Below are 17,539 nucleotides of genomic sequence, written 5' to 3'. Positions count from 1 at the left end.
GAATTGACTTGAAGGCAATGAGTTTGGTTTTATTGTTTATTCTGTAGCCCAAAAGATATCAAGAGAGGTTTTGTCTTTTTTTTTCTTTAAATTATTTGGAGTCCTTATTACATTTTTGTAGCATGATACTGACATTTCATAATAGTAAAGCTTAAGATGGTATGTGTCATGGATTGAATTATGTCCCCCCAAAAATGTGTGAATCTATTTGGCTGGCCTATGATTTCCAGTGCTGTGTGATTGTCCTCCATTTTGTGATTGTAATTTTATATTTAAGAGGGTTAGCGTGGGATTGTAACACCTTTACTCAGGTCACATTCCTGATCCAGCATAAAGGGAGTTTCCCTGGGGTGTAGCCTGCACCACCTTTTCTCTCTCAAGAGATAAAAAGGAAAGGGAAACAAGCAGAGAGTTGGGGACCTCATACCACCAAGAAAGCAGTGCCAGGAGCAGAGTGCATCTTTGGACCTGGGGCCCCTGCATGGAGAAGCTCCTTGTCCAGGGGGAAGATTGACAAGAAGGCTAACAGAGAGAGAAATCCTTCCTCTTGAGTTGGTACCCTAAATTTGGACTTTTAGCCTACTTTACTATGAAGAAAGAAATTTGTCTCTTGTTAAAGCCATCCACTTTTGGTATTTCTGTAATGGCATCACTTGATGGACTAAGACAGTGCATTGCTAAAACATATTAAACTAATGAGATTTGAAACTAAAGCAGGTTTTTGATAAATTTGTAAACCAATTCAGAGAAAAATGCGGTATAAGTCAAAATACATTTTAAAAGAGACATATGTTTAAATGTTATTTTAATGAAGTCATAATTTAACTTTTTTTGATGCATGTGAAATTAAAAAACTCATTTTTCACAGGAAGTTGCAAAGATGGTGTAGAGACGTCCTGTTTACTTTTTATTCAATGTCCTCAGTGATTAAAACAGTGCAGTATCAAAACCAGAATATAGACATTTGTACAGTGTGTGTATAGTTCTGTGTCATTTTATCACATAGATTTGTGTAACCATTACTGCAATCAAGGTACAGAACTTTTCCAACACCACAGAGACCTCCCTTGTGCTATCCCTTTGTAGTCGTACCTATGTCCCTTCCCCACTGTCTCTAACCCCTGATAACCACTAATTTGTTCTCTATATTTTTGTCATTTTGAGAATGTTATATAAATGGAATTGTATAGTAAGTGACTTTTGAGATTGACTTTTTTTCACTCAGCATAATGCCCTTGAGATCCATCCAGCTTGGTGCATGTATTGGTAGTTCTTTCCTTTTTATTGCTGAGTAGTATTTCAATGATGTGAGTGTAGCACAATTTTTTTTTTTTAAGTCATTCACTTATTGTAGGACATTTTGGTTGTTCTCAATTTTTGGCTATTACAAATAAAGGTACTATGTGTAATTGTGTACAGATTTTGTGTAGACATGTGTCTTAGTCATCTAGTGCTGCTATAACAGAAGTACCACAAGTGGATGGCTTTAACAAAGAGAAGATTATTCTCTCATAGTACAGTAGGCTGGAAGTCCGAATTCAGGGTGCCGGCTCCGGGGGAAGGCTTTCTCTCTTCATCGGCTCTGGAAGAAGGCCCTTGGACTGGGAGCATCTCAGTGCAGGAACCTCGGGTTCAAAGATGTGCTCTGCTCCTGGCGCTGCTTATTTGGTGGTATGAGATCCCCATGTCTCTCTGTTCGCTTCTTTCTTTTATATCTCAAAAGAGATTGGCTTAAGACACTATCTAGTAGATCTCATCAACATAACTGCCACTAATCCCTCTCATTACATCATAAACCAAAACCAGACCAAACCTGCTGCTGTCGAGTCAATTCCGACTCATAGCAACCCGATTATAGTGATAGGATTTACAATATGGGAATCACATCAGATGACAAAATGACAGACAGTTGTACAATACTGGGAATTATGACCTAGCCGCGTTACCAAATATTTTTGTGGGACACAATTCAATCCATGACAACGTGTTTTCATTTCTCTTGGACAAGAGGGCAGTTGCTGGGTCTAAGAGTAAATTAGGTTTTTAAGAAACTGACAAATTATTTTCTAGTCACTTTAACGTTGTACATTCCCACCAGCAATTTGAGAGACCCAGTGTCTCAGCATCCTTGCTAACATTTGATATTGTCACTACTTTTTATTTTAGCTGTCCTAATAGGTATGTATAGGTATGTAGTGGTATCTCATCATGGTTTTAATTTACATTTCCTTAATGGCTAATGATGTTGAACATAATTTTATGTGCTTATTTGCCATCCTCTTTGTATATCCTCTTTGATGAAATGTCTCTGTATCTTTTGCCTATTTTCTAATTGAATTTTTTTTTTCAATTTTGCTTTTGTGTTTTGAGAATTATTTATATGGATATGAGTCTTTTGTCAGATATGTGGCTTGCAAATATTTTCTCCCAATCTGTAGCTTGTCTTTTTGTATGTGACGTTATATTTCTTTTTTTATATATTTAAGGTAATTTTGGACATATAGAAAGGCTGTAAAAATAGTCCAAATGATTCTTGTATGTGCTTCACCCAGGGTTAAGTGCTTGGTGAAAGGTCAGCAGTTTGAATCTACCAGCTGCTCTGTGGGAGAAAGATGTGGCGGTCTGCTTCCATAAAGATTATAGCCTTGGAAACCCTATGGGACAGTTCTGCTGTCCTATAGGGTCACTATAAGTTGTAATCAATGTTTTTTTAAAAAACCTTTTACCAGTTTTTTAGCACTCTCTCTCTGCACTGGGGTTGGGTTTCTCTGTATGTATGTGTGTGTATACATATGTTCATATATACACATATATGTACATACACAAACACATATATATTATAGTTTAACTTTTAATAGGGAAGCAGACTGAACAATAAAAGTAAAAAGTCATGGCAGAATAACACATTTTAAACTTATCCTCTTGCTGTAAACAACTTGACAAAATGTATGAAGCACCTGTTTTCAGGCATTGGGTAATAAAAAACTCAGGGCTGTGCTCTTTTAGAGACACATGAAATAAACTTTATATTTACTCAAGCTTTCTGCCCGAGAATACTTTCCATGATACAGGGAAGTGGAGACCAACTAGAGAGTAGTGGTTTTGGTGGATGGAAGAAACAGAGATTGGAGATTGGGGGTCCTTCAGGTAGTTGGAATTAGCAGGCAGGATAGTAGAGAGGAAGGAGTTGCAAGAAGTAGCTTCAGAAATTTGCATAGAGGTCCCCTTAAGTCTGCATGAAGTAATGAAGAATGCCAGTGAATTAGTAGACAGATACCAACTAGATTTTTTCCTCCTTGTTTCTTACTTTTTAAGACATTCGACTTTCAAAATAAAAATAATGTATTTGGAATTTAACATATAGAGAGTAAAATTTTTACAGTAGTAGTACAAAAGATGGGTGGAAGTAAATAGAAGTATATTGTTATACATTTCTTGCTTTATATGTAAAGTATATTGTTATACATTTCTTGCTTTATATGTAAAGTGGTATAATACACAGTAGACTATGATAATTAGGCATGCTCCAGCCTTCAGTACGGATTACGCCTGCGTGTGAAGAAAATGAAAATCCCCACAACTGGACTGATAAAACAACAACATGATAAATGGAGAAAAAACTAGAGTTAACGACATTCTGCTTGTGTCAACAATCAATGTTCTTGGAAGTGAGAGTCAAGAAATCACATGACGTATTGCAGTGGACAAATCTGCTACAAAAAAACTCTTTGAAGTTCTAAAATGCAAAGATGTCACTTTGATGACTAAGATAGCCAAACTCAAGCCTTGGTCTTTTTTCTTATGCATATAAAAGCTATACGATGAATAAAGAAGACAGAAGAAGAATGGGTATATCCTAATTGTGGTGAAGAGTGTTGAATGTACTGTGTGAACTGCCAGAAGAACAAACAAATCCTTAGAAGAAATACAAACAGGATACTCCTTAGAAGTGAGGATAGTGAGACTTTGGCCTGCTTACTTAGGACATGTCATCAGGAAAGACCAATTGCCAGAAAATGACTTCACGTTTGGTAAAGAAGAGGGTCAGTGAAAGTGAGGAAAACCGTCAATGAGATTGACATGGTAGCCACAGCAATGGATTTAAACATACCAGCAATCATGGAGATGGCAAAAAAATGGGTAGCATTTCATTCTGCTATACACAAGTTCACGATGAGTTGGAGCCAATTTGACAGCAACTAACAACTCGATGGCACTGGGTTTGGTTTTTTGGTTAACAACAACAACAGCAGCAGCTTAGTAACTACATAAAAATAAAAAGAGGTATAGTTAAAATATCAAGAAAGATGATATATTGTAAAGAATGTATTAATCCAAAAAAAGACAAAAGAGAAGGACAAACAAAAAACAGGCAGGACAAACAAAATACAAATAGCAAAATGATTGTTTTGAAAATGTCTATTTAAAAATTACATCAAATGTAAATTGAGTAAACATTCCAATTAAAAGGCACAGTGTCAAGATGAATTAAAAAAAAAAAAAACAACAAGATCCAACTATATTCTGTTTACAAGAGATGCACTCGTAGGTTAAAAAGGAAAAGGATGGAACCAGGCATACTCTACAAACACCAGTCATAAGAAAGCTGTAGAACTATTAATATCAGACAATTTAAACTTTACGACAAATAGTTGTACCAGAGATTAAAAAAGAACATTTCATAATGAATAATGGATCAATTAAGAGTCCCTGGTGGTGCAAACAGTTAAGTGCTCTACTGCTAACCAGGAAGGGCAATTTGAACTTACCCAGAGACACCTGGAAAGAAAGGCCTGGTGATCTGCTTTCAAAAGGTCATAGCCTTGAAAGCCCTATGGAATGCCATTCTACTTTGCACACATAGGGTCTCCATGAGTGGGAATCTACTTGACTGTAACTGGTAAAGGATCATTTAATCAAGAAAATATAATCATCCTCAATATGTATACCCCTCATAGCAGAGCTGGAAACCCTGGTGGCATAGTGGTTAAGTGCTACGGCTGCTAACCAAAGGGTTGGCAGTTCGAATCTGCCAGGCGCTCCTTGGAAACTCTATGGGACAGTTCTACTTTGTCCTATAGGGTTGTTATGAGTGGGAATCGACTTGACGGCACAGGGTTTGGTTTTTGGAATAGCAGAGCTTCAGAATACGTGAAGGAAGAAGTGATACTATTTGAGGAAAAATAGGTAAACTCACAATTATAGTTGAGAATTTTAACTGTTCTCTCTCAATATTTGGTAGAAGTAGACAGAAAAATAATAGAGCTATAAAAGGCTTGAATAACACTTTTCAACGAACTTGACCTGAACACATTTGTAAAATGCTATACCTAATATTTTCAGAATACGTATTCTTTTCATGTGCATATGGAACTTTAACCAAGATAGACCATTTACTGGACCATAAAATAAGTTCCATAAATTAGGAAGTATTTCCTCCCCTTTTTTTTCTGTAAAAGTTTGTATAGAATTACACAACTTGGCTCTATTGTCTTTTGATATTCTGGTTTCAGCGAGTTGAAGGGTTTTCTGTCTCTCCCTCTGTGGCAGTTTGCTTTGGCTTTGTATGAAGAATGGCCCTGGTATGCAGACAGCCAATCATTTCTTCTACACCTGTACCATCTGCTAACCAAAAGATCAGCAGTTCGAATCTACCAACCACTCCTTGGAAATGCTGTGGGGATAGTTCTACTCTGTCCTATAGGGTCGCTGTGAGTTGGCATTGACCTGACAGTAATGAGTTTTTGGTTTTTTGTACTGTAAATGGGGCTTTCTGAGGTAATCTGCTATCTCCTAGTCTTTCTCTTGAGTATCTAGTGGAGGTCTTCTTGATGGGCATTTGAATAGTCAACTACAGTTGACTGTTATAAACAGTGTTGCTATAAACATTCTTTCAAATTCTCCTGGTGCACACTTGTGAGGGTTTCTCTAGGGCATGTAACTAGCATCGAAATTTCTTGTTAAGGTATACTGGTGTTCAGCTTTACAAGACAGTGCCACATTGCTTTTCAAAGTGGTTGTATCACAAATTTACCACTGTCTATTTATAATAGCTGCCATTGTTCCAACATTGTTATTATCTACATTTTGCCAGTTCAGTGGGTATGAATTTTTAATATTTCCCTGAAAATCTTTGAAGTTGAGAATCATTCATTCATTCAACAAGTGTATATTGAGCACCACCTGCATGAGATACGTTAGTAATTAAACTGATAAAAAGCTTCTATTCTTGTGGAGGCTGTATTTATAAACATATTTGAATACAGGTAGTCCCTGACTCACAACATATTTGAGTTATGAACCACGCTTAATGACTGTCATTTTTTTGAACATCCTATCGTTAGTAATATGTACTACATACAATGTTGTGGTGCGTAATTTGCTGATGTTATCATTCTCAGCTGTTTACTTGTAGATGTTCAATGTTATAATTTGTAAAGATACTGATAATAAAAGGCAATAATAATGAAAACTGAAAAAAAAATGAGATATTCGACTTAAGTCAGAACCAATTTACGGACAGTTGTCAGAACGGAACCCTTGTGCAAGTGGGGGACTCTCTGTACAAAGAAATAGATAAATATAGTATATTAGAAAACAGTGAGTGCTGTGGAAAAGAGAACAGGGAAATGGAAATCAGGAATGATTAGGGGAGGGCTTTATCATTTAAAATTGGGCAATATTTGAACCAAGACTCTGTGGAGTTAGAAAGTTAGCCAGAGAGCTACTGGGGAAAGAGCATTCTAGGTAGAGATAACAGGTCATGTAAAACCTTCAAGCGTTAAAAAAAAAACAACCAAACAAAAAACTGGCTTAGCTATATGATTATTATCCAAAATCAGCTTTAAAAAAAAAAAAATCGCATTAGGATTTGATCACTTTATAATGATAAAATGTTAAATTCACAAATAATATATAGCATCAGTTATGTAACCAAAAATTGATAGTGTTTTAGGGAGAAATTGGACTTCTGGCATTATAGTGGAAGATAACAACTCACCTCTCATGATTATTGATAGGTTAAGAAAGAAAGAAAATCAACGAGGAAATAGAAGATTTAAATGATACAATTCATGGACATCATGGAATGCAATATACGTAGAATGAAAAAGAGACAATCGAATATAAACCAGAGATTAAAAGGTAAAGAAACTACGACTAACAGCAATATGTATGCCAACTATTAAAAAAAAAAAAAAACCTTAAGAGAAATAGACACATTTCTAGAAAAATTCTACTTAAAAAAACTGACTGAGGGAGAAATTAAAAGCCTGAATCGTCCTATAATTGTAAGAAATTGAATCTTCCCACAAAGAAAGCATTAAGCCCAGACATTTTGTAAGCAGTTTCTACCAAAATTTTAATAGATTATTCCAGTCTGACTTTTAATGAATAGAACAAGAGGGACGATGCTCCAGCTAGTTCTGAGATCCCAGCATAACCCTGATATGCAAGCTAAAGGAAGACATTATTAGAAATCCAAATTAGAAATGTATTTTACTGAAATATAGATTGAGAAATCTTAAGGCCTTAGCAGATTGAAACGAACATTGTAAATATAGACAAACATTACCAAGTTGGGTTTATTCCAAGTGTGCAAAGTTAGCTTACTATTAGGTGATCCATAAATGTGAATGTCTACATTAATAGATTAAAAGAGAAAAACCATGTAAATACCAAAAAGGAAAAAAAAAGGTCATTTGATAAGCAGTGTAAATTCATGATAAAAAATACTTAGCAAATTAGGACATAGGGAACTTCTTTATCCTATTCAGGAATATTAGTAAGAAAAACAAAAATAAAGCCAACAGCCTTCATTAGATATATTTCTAAAATGAGAATATTTTAAAGTCATTTCCTTTAAAACCAGGAACGAAACAGGTATCCTCCTTATTACCTGTTACTGCAACACAACAAAGTGTTCCAGACTTAGTGGCGTAAACAACAATTTTATTATGCTTATGGATTCTGAATGCCAGAAACTTGGACAGTGCAGGGGAGAAAGGTTTCTTACTGCTTCACTTTTTTTAGTGCTTCAGCTAGAATGACCTGGATGTAAGAGCTGACTTGATGGCTAGTGGCTGGAATCATCTGGAAGTATCATCACTTATGTATGTGATGATTTGATGCTGGCTGCTGTCTGGGAACTCAGCTAGGCAGTCAGATGAAACTCTTAAATGTGACCTTGCCGTGTGGCCTCTTTGTATGGGCCACCTTGATGTATGTCACATCAAGGCAGCTAGGTCCCAAGAACAAGCAATACAAGAGCACAAGGCACCAGCGCATTGCATTTTTATTATCTAGCTGAAGAAGTCATATAATACCACTTCGGCTATTGTCTATTGGTTGTGTAAAGTCATAACGATTCCCAAGTTGAAAGGGAGAGACAAAGACCCTACCACTAGATGGGAGAAGTATCAGTGTTACATATTCTTCTGTATGTGGAATAGTAGGTATGTTTGAGAGTATCGGAAAATATAATCTGCCACATTACCTATTGTACTTAGCATTGAATTGGAGATTATAACACGTGCATTAAGACAAGAAAATGGAATTAGACGTGTGAGGATTATAAAGGAGGAAATAAAACTGTTGTTATCTGTAGGCAATGTGATCATTTACGTATAAAATAAAAAGAATATACAGGTAATTTGTTAGAAATAAGAGCTTGGAAAAGGTAACTGGATATAATATTAATATACATAAGTAATTTGCATTGTTATGCAACTGTGGCAAACAACTAGAAAATGTAATTTAGAAGAGGACGTTAAAATAGCATCATAGAGTATCAGTATCTAGGAATAAACATAATGGAAGATGTGCAAAACTTCTTTAGGGAAAATTATAAAACTTTATTAATAGGCACAAAAAAAGACTTAGCCATGGTATATCTTGAATATAAGATACACCATGTTAATGAAAACAGTGACTTAATATCATAGAGATGTCATTTCTGCTAAAATAATTTTGTAGCCAGAATTAGACATATTTATGGAATTTTGGTATATGATAAAGATGACATGTTAGATCAGTGAGGAAGGTACTATTCAAAAAATGAAATTGGAAAAATGATCCATGTTGACCAAAATATAAAAAATACAGTTGAAGAATTTGGATCTCTACCTCTAATATATACAAGAATTAAACTCCAGGTATGTTAAGTGCTTAATGTCAAAAATTAAATCTTAACTTTCTTTTTAGAAAATATAGGTGCACATCTTTTAGACCTGAAAATAGGAAAGGGCTTTAAAAAAAAAACACTAAAAAACTAGTAACTAATTACAAAGGAGTAGGTTGATATAATTAACCTATTAAATTAAGAATTTTTGTTCCTCAAAAGTTGCCTTAAAGATTTGATTGGCAAAAATTAAAAAAATATCTGACAAAACTAAGTGTTGGAAAGGAGGATACATAGGAATGCTATACATTGCTTCCACCTGTAAAATTTTTGCAACCGTTTTGAAAAATAGTTTTACACTGTTCTGTGACATTAAGCATAGATAAACCTTACCATGTGGTGTGTATGTGTTCTCTTTGCTCCATTTGTTGTTTCCAGTTTATATTTGCCCGGAAGAGTCACAAAAAACAAACAAAAAAAAATTTGTCTCTATTGCCTTGTAAGAACCATGACACCAAATAGAATCAAAGGGGAAATTATTATTGTAATCAGGAGGATGTTGATTACCTAGTAGTTTTCCAGATGGGATAGAGATTGAGTTAAATGCTGCATTGACAACATTAAGTGGTAGGACACTTTGGGATGATGAAACAATCTGTATGATTTCTGGAGATTGTATTCTTTAAAGTCAGTTACCTAAATGTCTTTTTCTCTGTTAGCCTTTTTGTTTTGAGTAACGTTGGTGTCTAGAGATACACTTATACACTTACACATTTGTAATACGAGAAGATGTTATAAAGGAGACTAACATTTTGAACTCATGGCAACCCCACGTGTTACAGAGTAGAACTGCTCCATAGGGTTTTCTTGGCTGTAATCTTAGTGGAAGAAAATTGCCAGGCGTTGTTTCCGCAGTACCGATCGGTGGGTTAGAACCACCAACCTTTAGATTACCAATTGAGCTCAAACTATTTGCACTACCCAGGGACCCACGTGGGCTTACCATGAGTTGGAATCAACTTGACAGCAGCTAACAACAACAACAACATCATTATGAAAACTTCTAATTTATTTACTGGCTATTGGCTAATTTAAATCATTTAAGCCCCCTCTTATAGTTTTGTAAAGAAAAACTTTTCCTTGAGTTTTTTTTCCAAAATATTTTGATGGAAATAAGTTTTCCCTCAGAATTTTAAGTGCATTGCTCCATTGTTTTTCACATTCCAGTATTGCTGTTGTGAAGCCTGTGTGCCATTTAGTTCTGGATTCTTTGAATGAAGCCTGTTTTACATCTCTGGAAGCTTCAGGATGGAATTGACTAGACCACTCTGGATTTTTTGAATTTTAGAATCTTGTAGGGTTTTCTCTTTGTCTGTACTATGCCTTAGGGTTTTTTTTTTTTTACCCCCTCCTCTCTGTTTTCTTGAATACTTGATGAACCCATTTTATATGGAAATCATATTCTTTAGTTTTACAAAATTTTCTTGACTTACTTTGTTCGTGATTTTTTCTCTTTTGTTTTCCTTGTCCTGTCTTTCTAAAACTCTTAATAATTACATGTTGCATATCCTGAACTGGATTTTGTAATTTTCTTATCTTTTTACTGATTTTCCATCTTTTTCTTTTATATTGTACTTCTTAAAGTAGATTCTCTTAGCTGTACTTTTCAGCCTGTAGTTTTTTATTTCTGCAATCATAAGTTATTTTTCTAAGACATTAAACCAAAAAGAAAACAAAAACAAAAATCTTTTGCTGTTGAGTTGATTCCGACTCATTGGGTCCTATAGGACAGAATAGAACTGCCCCATTGGGTTTCCAAGGAGCAGCTGGTGGATTCAAACTGAGAACCTTTTGGCTAGCAGTTGTTTCCTCCAAGACATTAGTCTTGTTAAAAAAAAATTCAGACATTAGTCTTGTTAAAAAAATTCTATTTTTATTTCATGGATGCAGTATCTTTGTTAACTCTCTGAAAATACAGTTTTTTTTTTTTTTTTGATTTTTTCCTGTGTAGTCTGTTTTTTCCATCTTTTCTTTTTGATTTGTTTAGTCTTTGTTTTTCATTCTAGGTACTTCATGTGTTTGGTTTTCTTTGGCAGTCTGCTTATATGTAAGAGTGAGGAAACACTTGTGTAAATGTTTACTCATATGTAAAATTAGGAAACTCACGTAATGCTTAGAATGTGTCAGACATTGTTCTAAGAACTTCATCTTTTTTAATTTAATCCTCATAATAACTGTAGGAGTTAGTTACTATTTTTTTCTCCATTTGACAGATGAGAAAACTGAGGAATGGAATATTTAATTTGCCCAGTGTAATATAGCCAGTGAGTGACAGAACTTCAATTTGATTCAGGCAGCGTGAGTCCATAGTCTCTTCTTTTAACCTTTATGCTTGTTATTTGTTGGTTGCCATCGAGCTAATTTATAACTTGTAGTGACCCCATGTGACAGAATAGAACTGCCCTGCCCATAGGGTTTTCTAGGCTGTCTTAGTCTTAATCTTTGTGGGAGCAGATCGCCAGGTCTTTTTCCCTGGTAACTTCTGGGTGGGTTTGAACTGTCAGCCTTTTGGTTGGCGGTCAAGTGCTTAACAGTTGCGCCACAAGTGCTCCTTGAACCTTTATACTATCCTGCCTTTTACTGGAATCAGGAACTTATGCAAATTATGTGCATGTGAGTAGAGCTTTTCAAGCAGTGTTTACCTGAGTGAGAGTTTTCTTTGTGGAACCTCTCATGAGGCCCTTTTTCTTAGTTTGATTAGATTCACCTGGGAAGAATCTTTTTTAAAAAAATTTTTATTGTGCTTTAAGTGGAAGTTTACAAATCAAGTTGGACCCTCGTACAAAAATTTATGAACACCTTGCTATATACTTCTAATTGCTCTCCCCCTAATGAGACAGCATATTCCTTCCCTCCACTCTCTCTTTTTATATCCATTTGGCCAGCTTCTGACCCCCTCTACCCTCTTATCTCCCATTCTGGAAGAATCTTTTAATCTCCTGACTGGAGGTATTAAGCCTGGCTGCTGGCATTTTGGATGCCGAGGGGTTAGAAGAGGACTGGGGGGTATGAGCCTCAATATTTAATATAATTTTGACTTAATCCACCCATGTTGATCTCTTCCACTCCAGAAACCCTCTGTATTATCTAGGGAATAAACCTCTAGTGTACTAAATTGCCCAGTTGTGTAGATTCCGGGAGGGGATTTTGCGATGTACCTGACAGTCTTGTTTTGAGTTTCACCTCACCCAATTTTTAGTGCCCCCCATTCCTGAGCCTTTTGTAAATTCAGTGGTATAAATACTGTGATTCTCGTTTTCCCAACTGGTATTTTAGGATTCATTTTCTTTGTATTTACTGTCAGTTTTCACTTATCCTTTTGTTTTCAAATTTCTTACAGTTTTCTCCTTTCATATTTGATCTTGTGTTTACGCAGAAGCAAACAATCAAAAAGAAATACTTGCTGTCTTTTAGCTGGATTTGGGAAAAGACTTGAATAAAATACATGTTCTGAATGTGCAGTTTAAATTTTCTATTATATCAGTTGCCATCGAATTGATTCCGACTCATGGTAACTCCATGTGTGTCAGAGTAGAACTGTGCTCCGTAGGGTTTTCAGTGGCTGATTTTTTCAGAAGTAAATCACCAGGCCTTTTTTCGGAGGTGCCTCTGGGTGGATTTGAACCTCCAGCCTTTTGGTTAGCAGCCCAGTCTGTTAGCTGGTTGCACCACTGAGGTACTCTTAAACTTTTTGTTGGTACTCTTAAACTTTTTGTTGTTGTTTGTTAGGTGCCATCGAATCAGTTTTGGCTTACGGTGACGCTGTGTAAAACAGAACAAAACATTGCCCAGACCTGCGCCATTCTCGTAATCATTGTTACATTTGATCCCATTTTGCAGCCACTGGGTCGATCCATCTTGTTGAGGGTCTTCGTCTTTTTCACTCACCCTCTACTTTACCAAGCTTGATGCCCTTCTCCAGGGTTTGGTCCCACGTGATAACATGTCCAGAGTATATGAGACAAAGTCTCGCCACCCTTGCTTCTAATGGGCATTCTGGCTGTACTTCTTCCAAGCAGATTTGTTTATTCTTCTGGCAGCCCAGGTATATATTCAATATTCTTCACCAACATCATAGTTCAAAAGCATCAATTCTTCTTCGGTCTTCCTTATTCATAGTCCAGCTTTCGCATTCATATGAGGTGATGGAAAATACCATGCTTGGGTCAAGTGTACCTTAATCGCCAAGGTGACATCTTTGCTTTTTAACGCTTCAAAGAGGTCTTCTGCAGCAGATTTGTCCAGCACATACATCATTTGATTTCCTGACTGCTGCTTCCATGGGTGTTGATTATAGACCCAAGTAAAATGAAATCCTTGACAACGTCAATATTTTCTGTTTATCACGATGTTGCTTATTGGTTCAGTTGTGAGAATTTTTTTTATATTGAGGTTTAATCTGTAGTGAAGGTTATAGTGTTTGATCTTCATCAGTAAGTGCTTCAAGTCCTCTTCACTTTCATCAAGAAAGGTTGTGTCATCTGCATATCACATGTTACTAATGAGTCTTCCTCCAATCCTGGTGCTGTGTTCTTCATATAGTCCAGTTTCTCGGATTGTTTGCTCAGTATACAGATTGAGTAAGTATGGTGAAGCGTTACCCCTGATGCACACCTTTCCTGATTTTAAACCATTCAGTATTTCCATGTTATATTTGAATGACTGCCTCTTGGTCTATGTACAGGATCCTCATGAGCACAATTAAGTGTTCTGGAATTCCCATTCTTGGAAATGTTATCCATAATTTGTTATGATCCACACAGTTGAATGCCTTTATATAGTCAGTAAAATACAGGTAAACATTTTTCTGGTATTCTTTGCTTTCAGCTAAGATGTATCTGACATCAGCAGTGATATCCCTTGTTCCACATCCTCTTCTGAATCCAGCTTAAATTTCTGGCAGTTGCTTGTCCATGTACCGCTGCAACCATTTTTTAATTATCTTCAGCAAAATTTTACTTGTGTGTGATATTAATGGTATTGTTTGATAATTTCTGCATTCTGTTGGATCACCTTGGGCACAAATATAGATCTCTTCCAGTTGGTTGGCCAGGTTACTGTCTTCCAAATTTCTTGGCATAGATGAGTGAGTGCTTCCATTGTTGCATCCGTTTATTGAAACATTGCAATTGGTATCCTGTCAATTCCTGGAGCCTTGTTTTCACCAGTGCCTTCAGTGCAGCTTGGAGTTTTTTCTTCAGTACCATCAGTTCTTGACCATATGCTACCTCCTGAAATGGTTGACGGTCTACCTCCTGAAATGGTTGCGTGTCAACCAATTCTTTTTGGTACAGTGACTCTTTGTGTATTCCTTCCATCTTCTGTTAGGTTTGTTGAAATCTATCTCAAATGTTTCCTCTTACCTAAAGTGTTTCAGGATGCTTCCAACCAGGTATATCATGTTCTGAAAATATTTCCTCCTATTGGGAAAATTTTCTTCTTCCTTAAAGCTCTTTTATATCTTTTATACTTTGTAGTTGCATGCTTTTCTTATACTCTGCCTGCCCTCTTCTGCAAACCAGGCTGTAAATGTCTTGAGGATTTTGTATATAATAAATTTGTAACATTGAGTGCTATGTATATGTTTTACCCTCTTGTGTGTTCTTCTTGTAAAATATTTTTAGAATACCAGCAATACATTAAATACCAAGGGGAGCAAAGTTAGAAATTAATATACTAGAGCAACAAAGACATTAAATTTAGATATAACCCCAGAATTCTCAGAATTGTTAAACCTAGATATGAGATCTTTCAATGTAGTGCTCAAGTCATAACATTGTATACATCTTTCCTCCCACAAGACACAAAAAGATTAATTGCATGATATGAACCATATGATCTGCCAATTTTTCAGCTAGACACATGATTCTGTAACTTAGTGACAGGCACTTTGGTGTAGCTGCATTCTTATAATATTTGTAGCTTAATGGGCTATCATGTTAAATGCTAGAAATTTTCTAAGAATTTATATGTAAATGTACTTAGTATAAAATAATGTTTAAAATGTATTGGAGCATCTAAATCCATAAAGAACCTACAGTTCGTAATGTATCTTTATAAAACCAATTTTTAAATTATTTATTTTGTAAAATTGATTTTTACAAATCATTGCTACTAATTTTTCTTCTCATTTTTTAAAATGTTCAGAAGGAAACACACTATTATAGGGTTCGAAACCTAAATTATATGGAGAAAGATTATTATTTTAAAAATAATGATTTTATTTCTTGGGTTCTGTGTTTTAAGAAACTCAGAACACATTTATTTTTTTTAAATGTCTTAATAGTTGAAAAGAAAGTAGAGGAAAACTATCATCAGACTATCATCTGTATTTTAATATGTAAAAGTTTCTGGGGTATGGAAAACATCAGTGGTCACTAATACGTTCTTTTGTAGAGCTTAATCAGTACTTAGGAAACTGATGGAATTTGGTTTATTACCACAAGCAAACAGACTGAAATGATTGTTAGGCATTGGTATTTGTTTTTGTTTTCAAATTTTCTGGCACCTTACAAATAATTATTAGGATGTGACTTACAAAAACACATAGAAGCATTACTCTAAAAATTCCACTCTCTTGAAACCATTTTATTTGGGTATCACATTTGTAAAAGCTAAAAATAGTTTTTAATTGTCTCCTGAGATTTGTGGGATACATGTAGAGAAGACAAACTTGGTGTTTTATGGTTTGACTTGGTTAATTCTCAGTATCCATGTTACTCTTTTTTCCTAATTTCTTTGTTTTAATTGTGTCTTAGTTAGCAATTAAATAAAATTAGTTAGCAAGTTAGGTTCCCATTTAACAATTTTTGTACAACTTGTTGCATGACGTTTGTTATGTTTTTCAGAAAGTGTCAACATTCTCATTATTTACATTCTTTTTGTTATGCTTCCATTCATCTAGCTTCCCTGCCTTTCCTTAGCTTCTCATCTTTGCTTTAGGGCAAATGTTGACAACTTGGTCTCGTGTGATTGATTAAGGGAGACTTTTTTTTTCTTTCATAATTTCTTCATGAAAAATGTAATTGCATACAGATTTCTATTTGTTTGCAACACAAAATTAATGTGAATTCTATTTCAAGCTAACCACCATAAAAAAGTTTCTGAAAGTCTGGTTTATATTTTTTAAGTGCTGTATGTGGATGACTTATTCAACCTTAATTTTTAGAGAAAAACATTTTCATTTTTTAATTTTTACCGTTTTGTTAAGTCGTGGGAATGGTGATAATACTATGGTTAATATAAAGCCCTTCCCATTTATAATATATTTTTGTCTACATGTATTGCTTTTAGTGTCATTACCTCCTGAGTGTTTGTGAAAAGAAATTTTCTTTGCCTATTTAGACAAAACAATCCTGGAGATAAATATTGAGTTTTTCCCCAAGCATAAGTGTTAATTTAAGTGTGAAGGCAAAACATGATTACACGTGACTACTGCTTCATCCCTTAAAGCAAAAGACTTCAGAAAATTTCTTTAGCATTACTGCTTAACATATAGTTTAATTTGGTTAGCCACTTTTTTTTAGAAGTTGGAGAGAATTGTTTTCCTGTAGTCAAGTCCATCTTGTATTACTGAGTCAAATAAACTATAATTAATGTTTGGGTATGCTCTTAAAAAGATAGGAAAGGAAACCAGTTATTAGGTACCGGACTATTACTTGTAGCTACTGATTCTCAATTATAGGTTCCAAGTCGTAGTTTGAGAAACAATCTGTATAAGAATTTATTTTTCTAATTAGTGTTTTATCTATCACTTGTTGCACTTTTTCAGATATTTTAGTTCTCTTATGGTTTGCTAGAAAAAAGCTTATTCTATTTTTTTTTTTTAAGCCCAGGTTCTAATGTTTTTCTCCTTCTGTATTTACGACATACATTTAGGACAAATTAAAGCACATGCTATCTTACTACTCTTCTCTGTAACACGCTTTAACGGTAAGGAAGAGAGAAATTCTGGGTATTCGTCTGTGTTTTTCTCATCCTTAGTCTCCCACGGCAGCAGAAAGATGTGGCAGTCTACTTCTGTAAAGATTACGCCTTGAAAACCCTATGAGGGAAGTTCTCCTCTGTCCTGTAGGGTCCGCATGAGTCGGAATCAACTCAGTGGCAGTGGATTTAGTTTTGGTTTTAGTCTCCCATGAATACATGACTTGATTTATCTTGATCAGCCTAGTAACTTACTCTACATTTTTCCAAAAGTGCAAAGCAGCTTCAGCTAAAAATACACCTATCAAAATGCTCCAAAAATTGTGGCCACAGCTCAAAAATGCTGATCAATTTTGAAAATCTAAATTAGCCTCGGCCATGAAACCCAGGGAAGAACCTTTGTGGTGGGGGACAGATTTCCAAAATTTCACCACAGCC

At 35.2% G+C, this 17,539-nt stretch overlaps 1 protein-coding gene across 8 annotated transcripts in view; it reads left to right on the top strand.

Moving 5' to 3' along the window:
- Positions 1-17,539, top strand: part of CCDC91 (coiled-coil domain containing 91) — a 449,582-nt gene that overhangs the window by 89,305 nt on the left and 342,738 nt on the right. For 2 of the 8 annotated variants that reach the window (XM_023555080.2, XM_023555112.2), the window contains exon 2: positions 7,020-7,143. The exons of 5 other annotated variants lie outside the window; for them this stretch is intronic. The gene's annotated coding sequence lies outside the window, so the exon portion shown is untranslated. Of the gene's footprint in view, positions 1-7,019; positions 7,144-11,417; positions 11,477-17,539 lie in introns of those variants that run through there. One more of the 8 variants, XM_023555084.2, reaches the window with a different exon arrangement.

Source organism: Loxodonta africana, chromosome 4, assembly GCF_030014295.1.
Source record: "Loxodonta africana isolate mLoxAfr1 chromosome 4, mLoxAfr1.hap2, whole genome shotgun sequence".
NCBI classification, from domain to species: domain Eukaryota; kingdom Metazoa; phylum Chordata; class Mammalia; order Proboscidea; family Elephantidae; genus Loxodonta; species Loxodonta africana.
This window is presented reverse-complemented; position numbering and strand designations above follow the sequence as displayed.